This window comes from Hordeum vulgare, chromosome 4H (assembly GCF_904849725.1).
Source record: "Hordeum vulgare subsp. vulgare chromosome 4H, MorexV3_pseudomolecules_assembly, whole genome shotgun sequence".
NCBI lineage: Eukaryota > Viridiplantae > Streptophyta > Magnoliopsida > Poales > Poaceae > Hordeum > Hordeum vulgare.
This window is the reverse complement of record NC_058521.1, coordinates 87,581,410-87,599,712: the sequence shown is the minus strand read 5'-3', so window position 1 is coordinate 87,599,712 and position 18,303 is coordinate 87,581,410.

Genomic DNA, 18,303 nt, shown 5'->3' with positions numbered 1-18,303 from the left:
TTTACTTTCTTCACTTTTGAGTTATAGGAACACCGTACTGTTAAAGGGGCTCAAAGTAACACATCGGAATGAATTTCCTCATGATGCTCAATCCAAGCCTAATCCTACCAAAAGCATCATGTGAGGAATATGAGAGACATGAGGACTCTCACAGTTGAGGGTCCTGACCGTTACCGCAAGTCGTGCCACATCACTGATCTTATCCACACCAACGGTCATATTATTTAAGGGCATTAATCTTAAATCATGTCGGGATGCTCCCAGGCTATAAATAGCCGCCCCCCACAAGCATTAGGTAGTTGGATGCTCCGTTAGAAACTGACACTTGTCATAAGAGCAACCCAAATTCCTCAGAGTCTTCGAGAGTAATTCATTAGTGAGGAAATACCCAAAACACCAAACCACAAACCAGAACCAAGTGATTGAGCATCACTGAAGAAGTTGTTCGTGTGTGGGACTGAAGCCTTTTACCTTTGATGACTGTGCATTCTCCAAACGGTTAGGCGTCATGGTCTAGAGCAATCCAGTAGTCAATTGTGGATGGCCAAGTGACCAAGTTTGTGAGGGTTTGGAAGTCTGCCCTGAAGACTTACCACGAGTGTTGGGCGAGGAATGTGTGTTCTTATCCCAAGGAGAATACAGTAGGAATTGTGTGTCCTGGGACTGTGTGTCTTTTGGTTTCAATACCAAGCCACTCCAAACCAGATGTACAACTGTCATAGTAGTTGGAACTGGGTCATCAAACACTGTCTTCACTGTGAAACGGGTTCTATTTCTTCAACTCTTTCAATTCCTCATATTGTATGTTGAAAATTTTCATTGTCACTGTTTGAAGAATTTGCTGAAGACTTTCTCTGAAATTCCTCAACCCCAAATTCTTCACGTGAGTTACTCTTCACATGTTGTCTCTGTGTCTGCATACTGTGCAAACTGATTTTCATATTCGTCACCTTGAAAACTGTTGTAGTGATACTTTGCACTCCTGATCCTTTGTTGTTTCCGTTGCCAGTTAGTCATCAGTGAGGAATTTCCTCAAAAGGAATTTCCTCAGTGATGAAATTCTAAAAATCTCCTATTCACCCCCCTCTAGTCGATATAACGCACTTTCAATTGGTATCAGAGCAAGGTACTCCCTTGTTCTGTGTGATTTTGGTTTAACCACCAAAAGTTTTAGTTATGTCGACTACAGGCATGATCAAGGTTACTGCAGGATGTCCTACTTTCGAAGGAAAGGACTTTCCCTTCTAGAAGACCAAGATGCAGATGCATCTACAATCTATTAACAATGATCTCTGGTACATTGTGGAACATGGAGTCCCTATCGTCACTTCTACTGTCTTTGCCGCTGATGTGAAGAAATTCAAGCAACTTGATTCTCAAGCGAAGAATATCATCTGTGGCCATCTGAGCAAAGGTCAGTATGGCAGAGTGAGTGCTTTAGGCTCAGCAAAACTTATCTGGAAAAGGTTGTCCAAAGTTAATGAAGGAGTATCAACCCAGCGTGATTCTCGTGTTGATGTTCTTCGCAATCTCTTCAATCGCTTCAAGAGGCTTGACAATGAAAGCTGCCAAGATACCTTTGATTGCCTCACTGACATATCAAATGAACTGCAAGCAGTGGGAGCTCGAGACATTACTGATCATGAAGTTGTGAAAAACTCCTAAGATCTTTGGATTCTTCATTTGATACTTTAGTTCTAATGATACAAGAAAGACCAGACTACAAGATGCTTGATCCTGCTGATATACTCGAAAGACTCAATACTCATGAATTCCAACAAGAAGAAAAGAGAGATCTATATGGACCAAGCTATTCTAGACCTCGTGCACTGAAAGCCAAAGCAATTTCCTCATCTTAAGAAGGAGACTCAGATGGTAGCCTTGGTGATCCTGAAGAATTTGGACAGGAGCTTGCAATGCTCGTGAGGAAATTCCAGAAGTTTACGAGACGTGGTGAGTTTGGTAAATCTTCAAGAAGAGATATGAGGAAATCAGAATGTTCATCTGAGGACTACAAGAAAAGAACCTGCCACAAATGCAAGAAATCAGGTCACTACATTGCTGATTGTCCTCGTTGGGGGAGGAATCAAAGAAGAAGAAATACAAGGATGAAAGTTCTGATGACTCGAAGAAAAAGAAGAAATCTTCAAAATCCTCATCCTCAAAGTCCTCATCGCACAAGAAGTCTAGTTTCAAAAAGGCTCGGGCACTTATTGGCAAGGAAATGGATTCAGAGGCAGAATCTAAGGAATGTCATGAAGAGGAGGGTTCTGGTGAAGACTTAGAATTTGGACAGGCTAGCCTTGCACTTGCAACCACATTCGTCAGCAAGTCAATCTTCAACCTTGAGAAAATGACAACACCATCCACATTGATGACCATGCTGATGACTTCGCTCCAACCTATTGCTTCATGGCAAAAGGTTCAAAGGTACCGAATGATGCTTCCTCCTCTTATTCAAGTGACTGTCAACCTGATGATTATAAAAAACCCAGTTACAGTAAACTTGCTATCATTGCCACTAAACAACAAACTGCCCTAGAAAAGCTTCAGAAACTGCTAGACGAAACCGATGATTTGTTGAATGATGAAATGAATCTTACCCAAATCCTCACTGAAGATATAAAAAGTCTTCAGTCCAGATTTGATAATCTTCAAGATCGTCATGTTACACTCCTCGCTAATCATGAGAAACTTTCCTATGAATTTCTTCAAAGGAAAATTTGATCTTGAGAAGCTAAGGATTTCTCATGATGATCTTCGTATGGAAAATGATTCATTACTAGCTCAACAGATCAGTGCTGCTCAGGTTGAATTCATTCCTCCATGTCTTCAATGCATCGAACATGAAACTGCTAATTCTTCACCACAATATCATCAAATGCTTCTATTGCTACAAATTCTTCAACTGCTCGTGTAGTGTCAAATTCCTCACTTGAGGAAACCACAAATGTCAATGATGAAAATGCAGGGATGAAGGAATTGTATGTGACACGCATATACAAAAGTCTCAAAGGACACCAAACCCTTTGTGATGTGCTCAAAAAGACGATCTTGAACAGGAACCCGAGGAAAGAAGGAATTGCCTTTGATCGGAAATTGAATGCTGATGGATCATACTGGAAACATGAGCAGTATCCCAAAACCTCATGGGTTGCTGCTAAAGGGCCTCCTTTTGATCCATCCAACCTAACAGGCTTTGCATGTGAATTATCCTATTCCTGGGATGAATCATTTGACTCCAACTATAAACTGTTCAAAAATCAATCTGGTGAAGTATTTGCTCGATATGTTGGAACTAACTGCAGGAATGGGCCTCCCCTAAGGAAAATTCGGGTTCCCAAAAGTTGCCTTGAAAATCTTCAGGTGAATATCCTCATGACACCACCTTTGAAGAATTTGAACCCCGGATCAACTTCCTCAGGAGGACCAAAGTCTTCAAGAGGATTAAAATCCTTAATTGGTCAAAACTATGCTCGTACACATGCTAATGCTTCTAACATGCGGGGAAAGATGACATCAACGCGCTAGGTCCTCTCACTCGCTCAAAAGCTTCACACTTAGTTAACTTTTGTGGGCATTTTTCCTTTGTGTCTATCACAGAACCTTCAAAAGTTGTTGAGGCTTTCATGGAATCAGAGTGGATTCAAACCATGCAAGACGAACTTCTTCAATTCAAGCTGAATGACGTATGGGAGCTCGTCAAACGACCAGATCCTCGCAAGCACAATATCATTGGCACCAAGTGGATTTTCCGAAACAAGCAAGATGAGGATGGTCAAGTGGTGAGGAATAAGGCACGACTTGTAGCCCAAGGCTACAAACAGGTTGAAGGAGTTGATTTCGATGAAACTTTTGCACCTGTTGCTAGACTTGAATCTATTCGAATACTACTTGCTTATGCTAATCATCATAACATTATCTTATATCAAATCGATGTGAAAAGTGCATTCCTCAATGGTAAGCTTGAGGAAGAAGTATATGTTGCTCATCCCCCAGGTTTTGAGGATCCAAAGAATCCAGACAAAGTCTAGAGACTCAAAAAGGCGCTCTATGGTCTCAAGCAATCCCCTCGCGCATGGTACGATACATTAAAGGAATTCCTCATGAAGAAAGGCTTCAAACCTGGTTCACTCGATCCAACTCTTTTCACTAAATCCTATGATAATGAACTATTTGTGTGCCAGATATATGTTGATGACATCATATTTGGTTGTACAGACAAACGATATAGTGATGAATTTGCTTACATGATGAGTGAAGAATATCATATGTCTATGATGGGGGAGCTGAAATTCTTCTTGGGTCTTCAAATTCGTCAACAACGCAATGGAATCTTCATATCACAGGAGAAATACCTCAAGGATGTTCTGAGGAAATTCGACATGCATGAATGCAAAGGTGCCAAGACTCCCATGCCTACCAAAGGCCACCTCTGCACTGACGAAAATGGTAAAGAATTCGATCAGCAGGTATATCGCTCCATGATTTGCTCCTTACTGTACTTCTGTGCATCTAGGCCAGATATAATGCTTAGTGTTTGCATGTGTGCACGTTTTCAAGCAAAATCGAAGGAATCACACCATAAGGCTGTGAAGCATATTCTTCGATACTTGGCTCACACACCAACACTAGGATTATGGTATCCCAAGGGCTCAAATCTTCATCTTGTGGGATATTCTGATTCTGATTATGCTGGTGACCGTGTGGATCGCAAGTCAACCTCTGGCACATGTCATTTCCTCGCAAGATCACTAGTCTGCTGGTCCTCAAAGAAGCAGAACTATGTTTCTCTCTCCACTTCCGAAGCTGAGTACATGGATGCTGGTTCATGCTGTGCTCAATTGCTATGGATGAAGCAAACCCTCAAGGACTACGGCATCAACATGAAGAATGTGCCTCTCTACTTCGACAATGAGAGTGCAATCAAGATTGCATACAACCAAGTACAGCACTCGAAGACTAAGCACATCCAGATTCGTCATCATTTTCTTCGGGACCATGTCCTCAAGGGCAATATCCTCATCGACCATGTGAAGACTGATGATCAACTAGCAGATATCTTCACTAAGCCCTTGAATGAGAAAAGGTTTTGCAAGTTGCGGTGTGAGCTAAATATCTTAGAATCTTCAAATGTTTTGTAAAAACATGCACACATCCTAACACTTATGCACAATTGATGACTTAGATGTGCAACACACGAAGAATCGATTTTCTTCAACCAATGAAGAATATCACTATTAATGTGAAGAAATTAACAAAGAAATTGATTCTCAGGGCCCTAGGACAATTGTACGCGGCGTGTGTAATCAACATTCTTATACGGTGGGTCACGCCACCACCCAACTTGAAATTCCTCAAGTTGAATTTCTTCAAAGCTGTTCTTCAAAATTGTTTTTCTTCAAACATGAAATTCATCAACATGATACTTAGTCACAAAATCCTCAAGCTTATCGAAATCTTCAAGAACACTTGCTGATTTTCATTTGCCTTGATATATATATATATATATATATATATATATAGAGAGAGAGAGAGAGAGAGAGAGAGACTGAGATTTCAAAGTTCTCAACAGCATTCACTTATAGCTATTTCTTCAACTTGATATTTCATCTAAGTGAATGTGATCGGACCCTACTTCCCCTCTATGCTATACTCACCCAGTCTATTCAATTCTTCATATGCGTTCTACTTAAAACTTTGTTCAAAATCCTCACTGCGTCCTTGATAGCTGATGATTTTGTAACAAAATCCTCAAATCCTCAAAAATGAATTTTATATTGTTACACAGTAACTGAACTCCACTTCCCACGATCAGATAAGCACAACTCCACCGCATTAAACGGTTGCTACACGTTGCAACTTCTCAAACGACAGCGCCAGAAATTGACACGTTGACGGAGACTTGCTTGCGTTGGTTTTTCCCTTGAAGAGGAAAGGGTGATGCAGCAAAGGAGCAGTAAGTATTTCCCTCAGTTTGAGAACCAAGGTATCAATCCAGTAGGAGGGTCTCGTCAAGTCCAGAGTACCTGCGCAAACACAAACTAGCTTGCACCCAACGCTTCAAAGGGGTTGTCAATCCCTTCAAGATTGTTTGCAAAGTGAGATCTGAAGCAGAACGTGCAACGAAGTAAAAAGTGTAAGGCTGAAAATATGGTGTGGAGTAGACCCGGGGGCCATAGTGTTCACTAGAGGCTTCTCTCAACATAGCAAATATCACGGTGGGTGAACAAATTACTGTCGAGCAATTGATATAACCGCGCAAAGTCATGACGATATCTAAGGCAATGATCATACATATAGGCATCACGTCCAAGACAAGTAGATCGATACTTTCTGCATCTACTACTATTACTCCACACATCGACCGCTATCCAGCATGCATCTAGTGTATTGAGTTCATGACGAACAGAGTAACGCCTTAAGCAAGATGACATGATGTAGATGGATAATCTCAAACCAATGATGAAAACCCCATCTTTTTACCCTTGATGGCAACAAAATGATGCGTGCCTCGCTACCCCTTCTGTCACTGGGTGAGGTCACCACACGGTATGAACCCAAAACCAAGCACTCCTCCCATTGCAAGAATCGTAGATCTGGTTGGCCAAACAAAACCCGCAACTCCAAGAGAATTACAAGGATATGAAATCATGCATAAGAGAGATTGGAAGAAACTCAAATAAGATTCGTAGATAATCTGATCATAAATCCACAATTCATCGGATCTCGACAAACACACCGCAAAAGAAGATTACATCGGATAGATCTCCATGAAAATAATGGAGAACTTTGTATTGAAGATACAAGAGAGAGAAGAAGCCATCTAGTTACTAGCTATGAACCCGTAGTTCTATGGTGAACTACTCACGCATCATCGGAGAGGTCATGGTGTTGATGAAGAAGCCCTCCGTATTCGAATCCCCCTCCGGCAGGGCACCAGAACATGCCCCAGATGGGATCTTGCGGAGACAGAAGCTTGCGGCGGCGGAGAAGTACTTTCGATGATCTCCTGATTTTTTGTGGAATTTTTGGGGATATATAGGCGCAAAACCTAGGGCAAAGGGGCCTCAGGGAGCCCACAAGCCAGGGGGCGCGGCCTCCCCCTGGCCGCGCCATGAGGGCTTGTGGGGTCCCTGGTGGGCCCCTGCCCTCATTCTCCCGCTCTCCGATCTTTTTCTGTTCCGGAAAACAAATTGGCAGTTTCATTCCGTTTGGACTCCGTTCAAAATCCTCCTGTGAAAGGGGTCAAAACATGGAAAAAACTGGAACTGGCACTTGGCACTGAGTTAATAAGTTAGTCCCAAAAAAATATAAAAGGCATGCAAAACATCCAAAGTTTGACAAAATAATAGCATGAAACCATCAAAAACTATAGATACATTGGAGACGTATCAAGCATCCCCAAGCTTAACTCCTGCTCATCCTCGAGTAGGGAAGTGATAAAGAATGAATTTTTTATGTGGAATGCTACCTAGCATAGTTGTCCTTTGCAACTTATTTCACGTGACATGAATGTTCAGATCCGTAAGGTTCGAAACAATAGTTTGCTATTGACAAGAAAACAATAATACTTCAAGCAAACTAGCAAGGTAATCATGAACTTCCAAAATAACAAGGCCAAGGAAAGTTATCCCTACAAAATCATATAGTCTGGATATGCTCCATCATCCTCACACAACTAATGTAAATCATGCACAACCCCGGTATTGGCCAAGTAATTGTTTTCGCACTCTTACTTTCTCAAACTTTGTATAACTATCACGCAATACATGAGCGTGAGCCATGGATATAGCACTACAAGTGGAATAGAGTGTGGTGGTGGTTGTGAGACAAAAAGGAGGAGATGGTCACATTGACTCGGCGTGTCAGAGGGCTACTGAGATGCCCATTAATAGATATCAATGTGAATGAGTAGGGATTGCCATACAAGAGATGCACTAGAGCTATAAGTATGTGAAAGCTCAAAAGGAGAACTAGTGGATGTGCATCCAACTTGCTTGCTCATGAAGACCTAGGGCAATTTTGAGGAAGCCCATCATTGGAATATACAAGCCAAGCTATATAATGAAGATTCCCACTAGCATATGGTAGTGACAAAGCAAAAAAACTCTCAATCATGAAGAACATGGTGCTATTATGAAGCACAAGTGTGGAAGAGGATAGTAGCATTGTCCCTTCTCTCTTTTTCTTTCTCTTTTTTATTTTTGGGCTCTTTGGCCTCTTTTTTTTACTCACATGGGACAATGCTCTAATAACGATGATCATCACACTTTTATTTACTCGTAACTCAAAGCTCAAAATGATGATGACTCTATAGGAAATGCCTCCGGCAGTGTACCGGGTTGTGCAACGATCTAGCATGGAGTATGATGTTTGTCGTGGGTATAAGTCTGACAGTAGATGTGTAGGGTACGAAAGGATGGGCAGAGCCTTAGCTACGGCGAGGTTGTATGAGTTCAGGCCCCTCTACGGTGGAGGTAAAAGCCCTACGTCTCAGTGCTCTTGGGAGCTTGTTGTCGAGTGGAATATGGATTAAAGTGAATTGCTAACCCCTGCACCAGTGGGGAAGGGCGGCTTATATAGAGTGCGCTGCCCTTCACAACGGTTCGGTGCACAGGGGTGGAGTAGTGGCGAATAAATGCCTACGTTACAGGTAACTTATGTATTAAATGCTAATAAAGGTACATGGAAACGTATGGCCGTTGCCCTCCAGGGGGGTTACGATGCACAGAGTGGAATCCAGTCGGTAAGTTTGATACACTCCGAATGCTCATCTCCGACTGGATGATGGAGGATTCGTCACCGACTGGATGATGGGAAGTCCTTAATTCAGTCGGAACTGACTAAGGGCCTTATCCCCTATGAAGGGTAGTCCTTGGGTAGGACTTATAGGGCAGGCCTATGACCCTACCCTAGGACTATAACCCCATCATTAGTCCCCGAATGGATTGGGGTTGGAACGACGAAGCAATGCTTGGAGTATGGATCCGACTGGAACGGATGTGACTTTGGCGTTGTTTGCCTCGATCCATTTTATCTTCTTTGACCAATGATCCGAGTGGATGTATTTGTGAAACGAACCGTCAGGGGCCGAGTGCTTCTGTGGTATCTTTTGATGTGACCAGCCAACTGACAGCGGCGGATTTTCCGGGATCCTCAAATTTCGGTTGCCGCGCGCTTAGCGGGGATGACAACATCGCAATCGAGTAGTACCTGACGCCTCGATTCCCGCGCCTTCATCTTCTCCACTAATATCGCAGCAACCGGCCGGGGGATAAGATTTCGGGGCCACCTGCTAGTGACCTAGTCGGAACCTTATTTAAACCTCTGCGGTGAGGGTTTTTCGTTACACTCGCCGGATAACTTGCACTTTCCCCGCTTCTCTCGCCATCCCCTGCGCATCCCAAGCTCCTTCCTTCTCCTTCTCCCTCGCGGATCTGCAGCCTCCTCCATGACAAAGGGGTAGACTAGCAAGCTAGAGGCGCGGAAGAAGAAGGGGAAGGCGGCGGCCCCTGCTCAGCGACGGCAGCGAGCGCTACTGACGGGTTGGATCCAGGGGGATTTCCTCCCCTCCATGGTGACGGAGGAGAACTTGTTGGAGTTGGTGGAGCACGGAATGATTGCGCACAAGTCGTGGAGGTTGCCGACGGAGGACGAGACCGAGCCGGCGCCCCGGGAGGGGGAGCGCGTCTTGCTGCTCAGCCACGTGCACCGAGGTTTCTCTCTGCCTCCTCATCCCTTCTTCAAAGGTATAATGAACCACTTCGGGGCGCAGCTCCACCATTTTCCTCCCAACGCAATAGCTCATCTCTCTGCCTTCGTCGTGTTGTGGGAGTGTTTCATCGGCCGTCCTCCCCATTGGGGGCTTTTCAAACACATCTTCTCTACTAGATCTCAGACCATCAAACGACTTAACCAGTCGGATGACAAAACTCACCTCCTCCATCTCTGCGGAGGCTTAGGCTTCCAAAAGAAAAGTAAAAGTAGCTATCCCGCTCTTCAGTTGAGTGAATCTGTTAGGAACTGGCAGTCGACATGGTTCTACTGCCAGGACGTTGCTTGCCCGAATGCTACAACTGGACTGCCTCCTTTTAGCTTAGACCGACCGGCTCCGCGTAGGCAGCTCGCGCTCACGAAGGCGGAGAAGACCCAGATCCAGCCTCTAGTCGATGCGCATGTAGAGGTCGTCTGAAGGGGAGTCACCGGCATAGATTTGGTGGAGGTTTTCCTGGGTCGGTGTATCCAGCCTCTGCAAGCTCGACACCACGCCATGTGGCACTACACGGGGCCTGAGGACTCCACTCGGACTAACGTCGAGTGCGTGACCAGGGAGACGGTGGCGTCGTGGGTCCTCAACATCACAGGCGCGTGCGAAAACCCTAGGGAGCCCGGCGAGTGAAGGCTTTCCGCGCGGACAACCCTCCTCCGAACGAAGTGAGTATAACTTGTCGAGTGCACACAACTGCCTTAGATTTATCGCTTTCTTGAATCACTGTCTGACGTCTGATGTTGTCGACTGTATCTTGTGCAGGCGTGGACTAACTGGTTTTCTCCTGTCTCGAACGGGAATCCGGCCGAGGAGGAGGAAGGCAGCCAGGAGGGCAGCATGGAGAGCGTCGAATGCGTCTCCGACAGTGGGGAGACGGAGGAGGAGTCCGCAGAAGAAGAAGAGGAAGATGAGGAGCAGAACTCGCCACCTCCACCGCCAGAGCCTCGAACTAAACGCCGTCATGAACCCGCGGCTCCTTCGGCCCCTCCAGCATCCTCGAGTGCCCCGCCAGCTGCTCCTGTGGTTCCGAGCACCTCGCCAGCCGTTCCCGTGGCTCCGAGTGCTCGGAGCACAAAGAGGACCAGGGACTCTGCTGCTGAGCCTGCGGGTCAGCCCTCTAAGGTGGCCAAACCGAGTGGATTTAAGCCTCGGAAGGCTTTGCCGCGGATGAGGGTCATAGTTCCCGTCACCTCAACGTAAGTGCATTGTTCTTCTATCTTCTTCCAGTATTTGATTGAACTCCTGCTTATTGGTCGAATGAATTTTACTCAACAGAGCTGCCACCTCTGCCACCTCTCCGGTACGCCAGGGGGACGATCCCATGGTCATGGACAATGTTGTCACATCCCAGCCAGGTGTGTCATGGTGATTCCGAGAGTTTATGTTATTGCATCACGAATTATGTCTTTGGTCTTGCCTTTTCCCTGTGGTCTCACGCCGTTCGGTCGGGTTTCCCTCAGAGGTGATTTATGTGGAGGAGGGCGACCAGAGGAGGTCCGAGCAAGCTGCGGTGCCTGTCCTTGAGGTTGTTCCGCCGGTTACTACCCTCGCCATGGACGCGCCGCCGACTGAGACGATGTCGTCGACTGAAACGGCACTCATCGCTACTGAACCGACTGGAGCAGGACTTGGGATGCCCAAGGAGTCTCTTATGATGCCAGGTCCATCGACTGTCCAGTACAACATCCAGCGCCTCCCAAAAGATCAGGTGGGAGCTGCCAAGGGGGCCATGGTGCAGGCGGAGTTGATGGCGGGAGAGACCAAGAGAGCGTACGACTCCATCGCGTCCGTGTACAAGCGAAGCTTGGAACTGCGGGACGATATCCGAGTAAGTGGGCTAGTAAGTATTTACTTTCCTCTTGTAACCCACTGGGTGTTTGAGCAATGCACTCGGATACAGTATGATTATTTTGCAGTGGGTTCACTCTTAGTGAACCCAGTGGGTGTAGTCCCCGAGACTTCTGTCGAGTGCTTGCACCGGCAGTTGTCTTTATACACATTTTCTTTAACTTGATCAGATCAAAACTCATCTCTTTGAATGTTACCGGTGGGGGCACTTTGAGTGCACCTACTGGATGAGTCCCCGAGAGTAATTTTACTCAGGTCGGGTAGTAGTAACCTCATAGGCTTGTTTGTTGTCATGTATCTCAATAGGGCGGACCTGTTTGAGCTTCATGCGAGTGGGGTCACTCTTAGTGAACCCACTCGGTGTAGTCCCCGAGACCGCTGTCGACTGCTTGCGTCGGCAGGGGTCTGAAGAACTTGGAGATTTTATTGTTGTCCTTGTTGAATTTGTCTGACCGTCTCTTGGCGCTGACTTGCAGAAGACTTGCGAGATGGGATCAGCGTACGAGACTCTGAGGGCTGAAAAGGTTCAGTTTGCTGCTGAACTGGATGCGGCAATGGTTGCCTTGGCTGGTCTGAAGGATGTTGTGGCTGAACGAGAAAAGTCCTTGGAGGAGTCGCATGAGGCAAACAAGGCATTGACGGCTGAAGTGGAGAAAATGGGGAAACAAAGGACGGAGCTGATGGGACAAATGCAGGTGTTGAACAGGCGGTGCATAGCACAGGAGAATTATGTCAGTGACTGGGCACGGAAGATGATAGCGCTTCTCAGTGGTAAGTTCTGTTTTTCCGAGTGATTGTGGACTGTGTATTTCATTCTGCGCTTACTGTTTGCTCGTCCTGTCTTTGCAGATTTTTGCATGGACGCTGAGGCTGAAGCAACTGACGTGGAGCGGTCGATTCTTCCAAACGTTCCACTCGGCAAGGACGCCAATCGAGATATGCTCCGAGCGCACATTCGCCTGGGCAAAGTGGGGCCTTTCATCGGTCGACTGAGAGAGGTCGTCGGCCGAATGGACAAGGAGCTTTGGCCTAAAGACGAGTCTCGGCAAGAGATGGAAGGCTTGATGACTCGGCTGGAGGAGATCCCGAACCGGGTGCAGGCGTGGAAGAAGTCTGCGGCTCGCTGTGGTGCGGACGTCGCTCTGTCGCTGGTCCGAGTGCACTGCAAGGAGGCTCGCGAAGAGAAGCTGAAGGCGTTGCAAGTCGCCAACACCAAAAAGCTTCGATTCGAAGATTTCATGGAGACCTTCCTTGAGAGCACCACTCGCATCGCAGACGGGATCGACCTTGACACATTCGTGGAGCCTGCCAGTCCTAGTGCCAGTCCTGACGACGTTTAAGAAAACTTTTACCTCGGTATGCCGAGTGTTAGTTGTATGAAACTTGGGCCACTGCTGTTGGCCGTCACACTCGTGGTTCGGTGTGGATAAGCTTGATCTACAACGAACCAACTATCTTTAGGCGAACTTTGAATTTGAATCGAATCTTTTGCTCTTCTTTCGCCAAAGAGTTGTTGACACGATTTTGGCTCGTGGTTTTTGTTTGGCGTTTCTTGGTGAAGCCAATGGCAAACATGCGGAGCATGTAATTGTCAGTTGTCTTGACATCTACATGAGCCTCACTGAGGGTCTGCTGAATCTCCGAGTGGATCTGTAGGATACACTCGAAGGCAATAGAGTACTTAGGCGATTCGTGATCGCGGTTAAGTCTTCGAGTGCGACTGTCAGGTCGTACTTGGAGCGAGTAGTTACTCATGTAATTGTCAGTTGTCTTGACATCTACATGAGCCTCAATGAGCCTCCGAGTGGATCTGTAGGATACACTCGAAGGTAATCGTGTACTTAGGCGATTCGTGATCACGGCTAAGTCTTCGAGTGCGACTGTCAGATCGTACTCGGAGCGAGTTGCTACTCATGTAATTGTTAGTTGTATTGACATCCACATGAGCCTGAATGAGGTTCTGCTACTCATGTAATTGTCAGTTGTCTTGACATCTACATGAGCCTCAATGAGGTTCTGCTACTCATGTGATTGTCAGTTGTCTTGACATCTACATGAGCCTCAATGAGGGTCTGCTAAGCCTCCGAGTGGATCGGTGAGATACACTCGAAGGAAGCTTTCTATTTAAGCGATTCTTGATCGCAGACAAGTCCCCGAGTGCGACGTTAAGTGCACACTCGGAGAAAGTGTGTAGTTAGGTGATTCGTGATCGCAGCTAAGTCCCCGAGTGCGACGGTAAGTGCACACTCGGAGAAAATTTGTACTTAGGCAATTCTTGATCGCAACTAAGTCCCCGAGTGCGACGTTTATTGCACACTCGGAGAAAGTTTGTACTTAGGCGATTCGTGATTGCAGCTAAGTCCCCGAGTGCGACGTTTATTTCACACTCGGAGAAAGTTTATACTTAGACGATTCGTGATCGCAGCTAAGTCCCCGAGTGCGACGTTTACTACACACTCGGAGAAAGTTTGTAGTTAGGCGATTCGTGATCACAGCTAAGTCCCCGAGTGCGACGTTTAGTGCACACTCGGAGATAGTTTATACTTAGACGATTCGTGATCGCAGCTAAGTCCCCGAGTGCGACATTTAGTGCACACTCGGAGAAAGTTTGTACTTAGGCGATTCGTGATCGCAGCTAAGTCCCCGAGTGCGATGTTTAGTGCACACTCGGAGAAAGTTTGTACTTAGGCGATTCGTGATCGCAGCTAAGTCCCTGAGTGCGACGTTTAAACCCTCGGAGAAAGTTTGTACTTAGGCGATTCGTGATCACAGCTAAGTCCCCGAGTGCGACGTTTAGTGCACACTCGGAGAAAGTTAGTACTTAGGTGATTCGTGATCGCAGCTAAGTCCCCGAGTGCGACGTTTAGTGCACACTCGGAGAAAGTTAGTACTTAGGCGATTCGTGATCGCAGCTAAGTTTTTTTTTGAGACCGGAGTCTGCGACCGCGGAAGAATTTTGAATCTGCAAAAACTCAATCTGCTTTGTATTATTTCACCGATACTTGTTCTTTCCATTGCTTCAGTCGACGGTCACGTGTAGAAGCGCTTCAGGAGATCTCCGTTCCATGCTCGCGGCTCGTCCGTTTCCCTATCGATGTTGCAGAGTCGGTATGCTCCGTTGTTCAGCACCTTGGAGATGATGAAGGGTCCTTCCCAGGCGGGAGCCAACTTGTGAGGTCTCTGCTGATCCACTCGGAGCACCATGTCACCTGCTTGGAATGTACGACTCCTGACGTGTCGCACATGAAAGCGCCGCAGATCTTGTTGATAAATGGTTGAGCGAGTCAGTGCCATCTCGCGCTCCTCCTCTAGAAGATCCACTCCGTCTTGCCTTGCTTGTTCCGCTTCAGCTTCGGAGAAGAGTTCAACTCGTTGAGCGTTGTGAAGCAAGTCACTCGAAAGGACTGCCTCTGCTCCGTAAACGAGGAAGAACGGGGATCGCCCTGTAGATCTATTTGGGGTTGTGCGGAGACCCCAAAGCACCGAAGGTAGCTCGGTGACCCATGCGCCAGCGGCATGTCCCACCTCTTGCAGGAGTCGAGGCTTCAAACCTTGCAGAATAAGTCCATTCGCCCGCTCTGCTTGCCCGTTTGTTTGGGGATGTGCCACAGATGCAAAATCGACCCGGATACCTTGGCTTGTACAGAAACCTTTGAATCTGTCCGAGTCAAAGTTTGTTCCGTTGTCAGTGATTATGTTGTGAGGTACCCCGAATCTGGAGATGATGTCCCTGACAAACTTGATGGCCGTTAGGGTGTCGAGCTTCTTGATGGGCTTGGCTTCGATCCACTTTGTGAACTTGTCGACTGCCACCAACAGATGTGTGAATCCCCCTTGGCCTGTCCTGAATGGACCGACTGTATCTAATCCCCATACCGCAAACGGCCAAAAAGAGGGATTGTCTTCAACGCAGATGTTGGCTTGTGGGACTTGTTAGAGTAGAACTGACAGCCTTCACATCGGTCGACCATATCTTTTGCCATTTCATTCGCCTGCAGCCAGAAGAAGCCAGCTTTGAATGCTTTGGCGACGATCGCTCTTGAAGAGGCGTGATGACCGCAGGTTCCCGAGTGAATTTCTTCTAGGATTAATTGTCCCTCCTCACGGGAGATGCATCATTGAAGGACGCCTGAAACGCTTTCCCTGTACAACTGGCCGTCGATGACAGTGAACGACTTTGACCTGCGGACGATCTGTCTGGCTTGGACTTCATCTTCTAGTAATTCTTGCCTCAGGATATATGCAATGATCGGCACAGTCCAATCGAGGATGACAGCAAGAATCTCCATGATCAAATCAACCACAGCAGGCACTTCGACTTTAGTCGGATCTGTCGAGCTCTTTGGTTGTACTGGTTCCTCTATGAAAGGATCTTCTTTAACTGAGGGAAGGTGGAGGTGCTCGAGGCAGACATCACTCGAGACTGGTCTCCGAGTGGATCCGAGTTTTGCCAACTCATCAGCTGCTTGGTTCTATATTCGCGGAACATGGTGGAGTTCTAGACCTTCAAACTTTTTCTCGAGCTTCCTCACTGCATTGCAGTATGTGGTCATGGTGGGGTTCCTGACGTCCCACTCCTTCATCACTTGATTGACCACCAAATCCGAATCGCCATAGACCATCAGGCGACGGACGCCTAGTGCGATGGCCATGCGCAGTCCATAAAGGAGAGCTTCATACTCAGCCTCGTTGTTGGAGGAATCAAAGTGTATTTGCAACACATACTTGAGTTTGTCACCCTTTGGCGATACAATCACAACGCCAGCGCCGGAGCCATTCAACATCTTGGACCCATCGAAGAACATTGTCCAATGAGTTGAGTAGATGTGGGTCGGTTGTTGTTGTTCTACCCATTCTGCTATGAAGTCAGCCAGAGCTTGAGACTTTATAGCTTTCTTGGCCTCGAACTTGATGTCGCAGTATAACATCTCCAATGCCCACTTCGCCACTCGACCCGATGCGTCCCGATTGTGGAGGATTTCCGACAACGAAGCATCAAAAACAACAGACACCGAGTGGTCTTGGAAATAATGAGCCACCTTCTTCACAGTCATGTAAATCCCGTAGATAAGTTTTTGATAGTGGGGATACCTCTCCTTGGAAGGAGTCAGGACTTCGGAGACATAATACACTGGCCGCTGAACTTTGTATGCTTTGCCTTCTTCTTCTCGTTCGACTGTGAGAACAGTGTTGACGACTTGATTTGTAGCCGCGATGTACAGAAGAAGGGGCTCTTTACTGAGCGGAGCAGTAAGAACCGGCTGGGTGGGAAGTAGGACTTTGAGGTCGTCGAATGCGACTTGGGCTTCGTCTGTCCACTCGAAAGCATATGATTTCTTCATGAGTCGGTACAGAGGAAGCGCTTTCTCGCCGAGTCGACTGATAAACCTGCTCAAAGCCGCTAGGCAACCTGTGAGCCTTTCAACATCATGTATTCTGACCGGCCGCTCCATTCGAACGATGGTCCCGATCTTTTCGGGGTTGACATCGATCCCTCGTTCGGAAACGAAGAAACCGAGTAACTTTCCGCTGGGAACACCGAATGAACACTTGGCTGGGTTGAGCTTGATATTGTACCTACGAAGGTTGGCGAATGTTTCTGCCAAGTCAGTCAGCAGGTCAGAACCTTTGCGTGACTTGACTACGATACCATCCATATACGCCTCCACATTCCGACCGATCTGATCGAGGAGGCATTTTTGGATCATGCGCATAAAGGTTGCTCCTGCATTCTTCAAACCAAATGGCATAGTGATGTAGCAGAAACACCCGAATGGGGTGATGAAGGCTGTTTTTAATTTATCGGGGCCATACAGACGGATCTGATGATAGCCCGAGTAGGCGTCAAGAAATGACAAACGCTCGCAACCCGTAGTCGAATCGACAATTTGATCGATGCGGGGGAGCGGAAAATGGTCTTTCGGGCAGACCTTATTGAGGTGCTTGAAGTCGATGCACATTCGGGGCGACTTGTCCTTCTTGGGCACCAGGACAACATTTGCGAACCACTCGGAGTGGTGTACCTCGCGAATGAAATTGGCTGCCAAAAGCTTGGCCACCTCTTCTCCGATTGCCTTCCTCTTGTGCGCGGCGGACCGACGCATGCGTTCTCGGACAGGCCGAGCGGCGGGATCCACATGCAGACGGAGCTCAGCCAACTCCCTGGGTATACCTGGCATGTCAGAAGGCTTCCATGCGAAGATGTCCCAGTTCTCACGGAGGAATTGGATGAGCTCGGCTTCCTATTTAGGATCGAGGGTGGTGGAGATGTTCGTCGGGGCAGCGGCGTCGTCCGTTGGGTGGATGCTGACCTTCTTCGTCTCTCCCGCCGACTGGAATGCGGACTCCAAAGCTGGCTTCTTCAAGCACATCAAGTCAGCGGGGTCGACTGTTTTCTTGTATTCGTCAAGCTCGAGGACAGCCATCTGCTGATCGGCGATCCTAGATCCCTGCTAAAGACACTCCTTGGCCCGCTTTCGATTGCATGTGATAGTGATCACACCTTTCGGGCCTGGCATCTTCAGCTTCAGGTACACGTAACATGGACGGGCCATGAAACGCGCATACGCCGGGCGGCCCAGAATCGCGTGGTACGCACTCTGGAAGTCCACCACCTCGAACGTCAACTTTTCCTTGCGGAAGTTCTTGTCGGAGCCGAAGACGACGTCCAACGCGATCTGGCC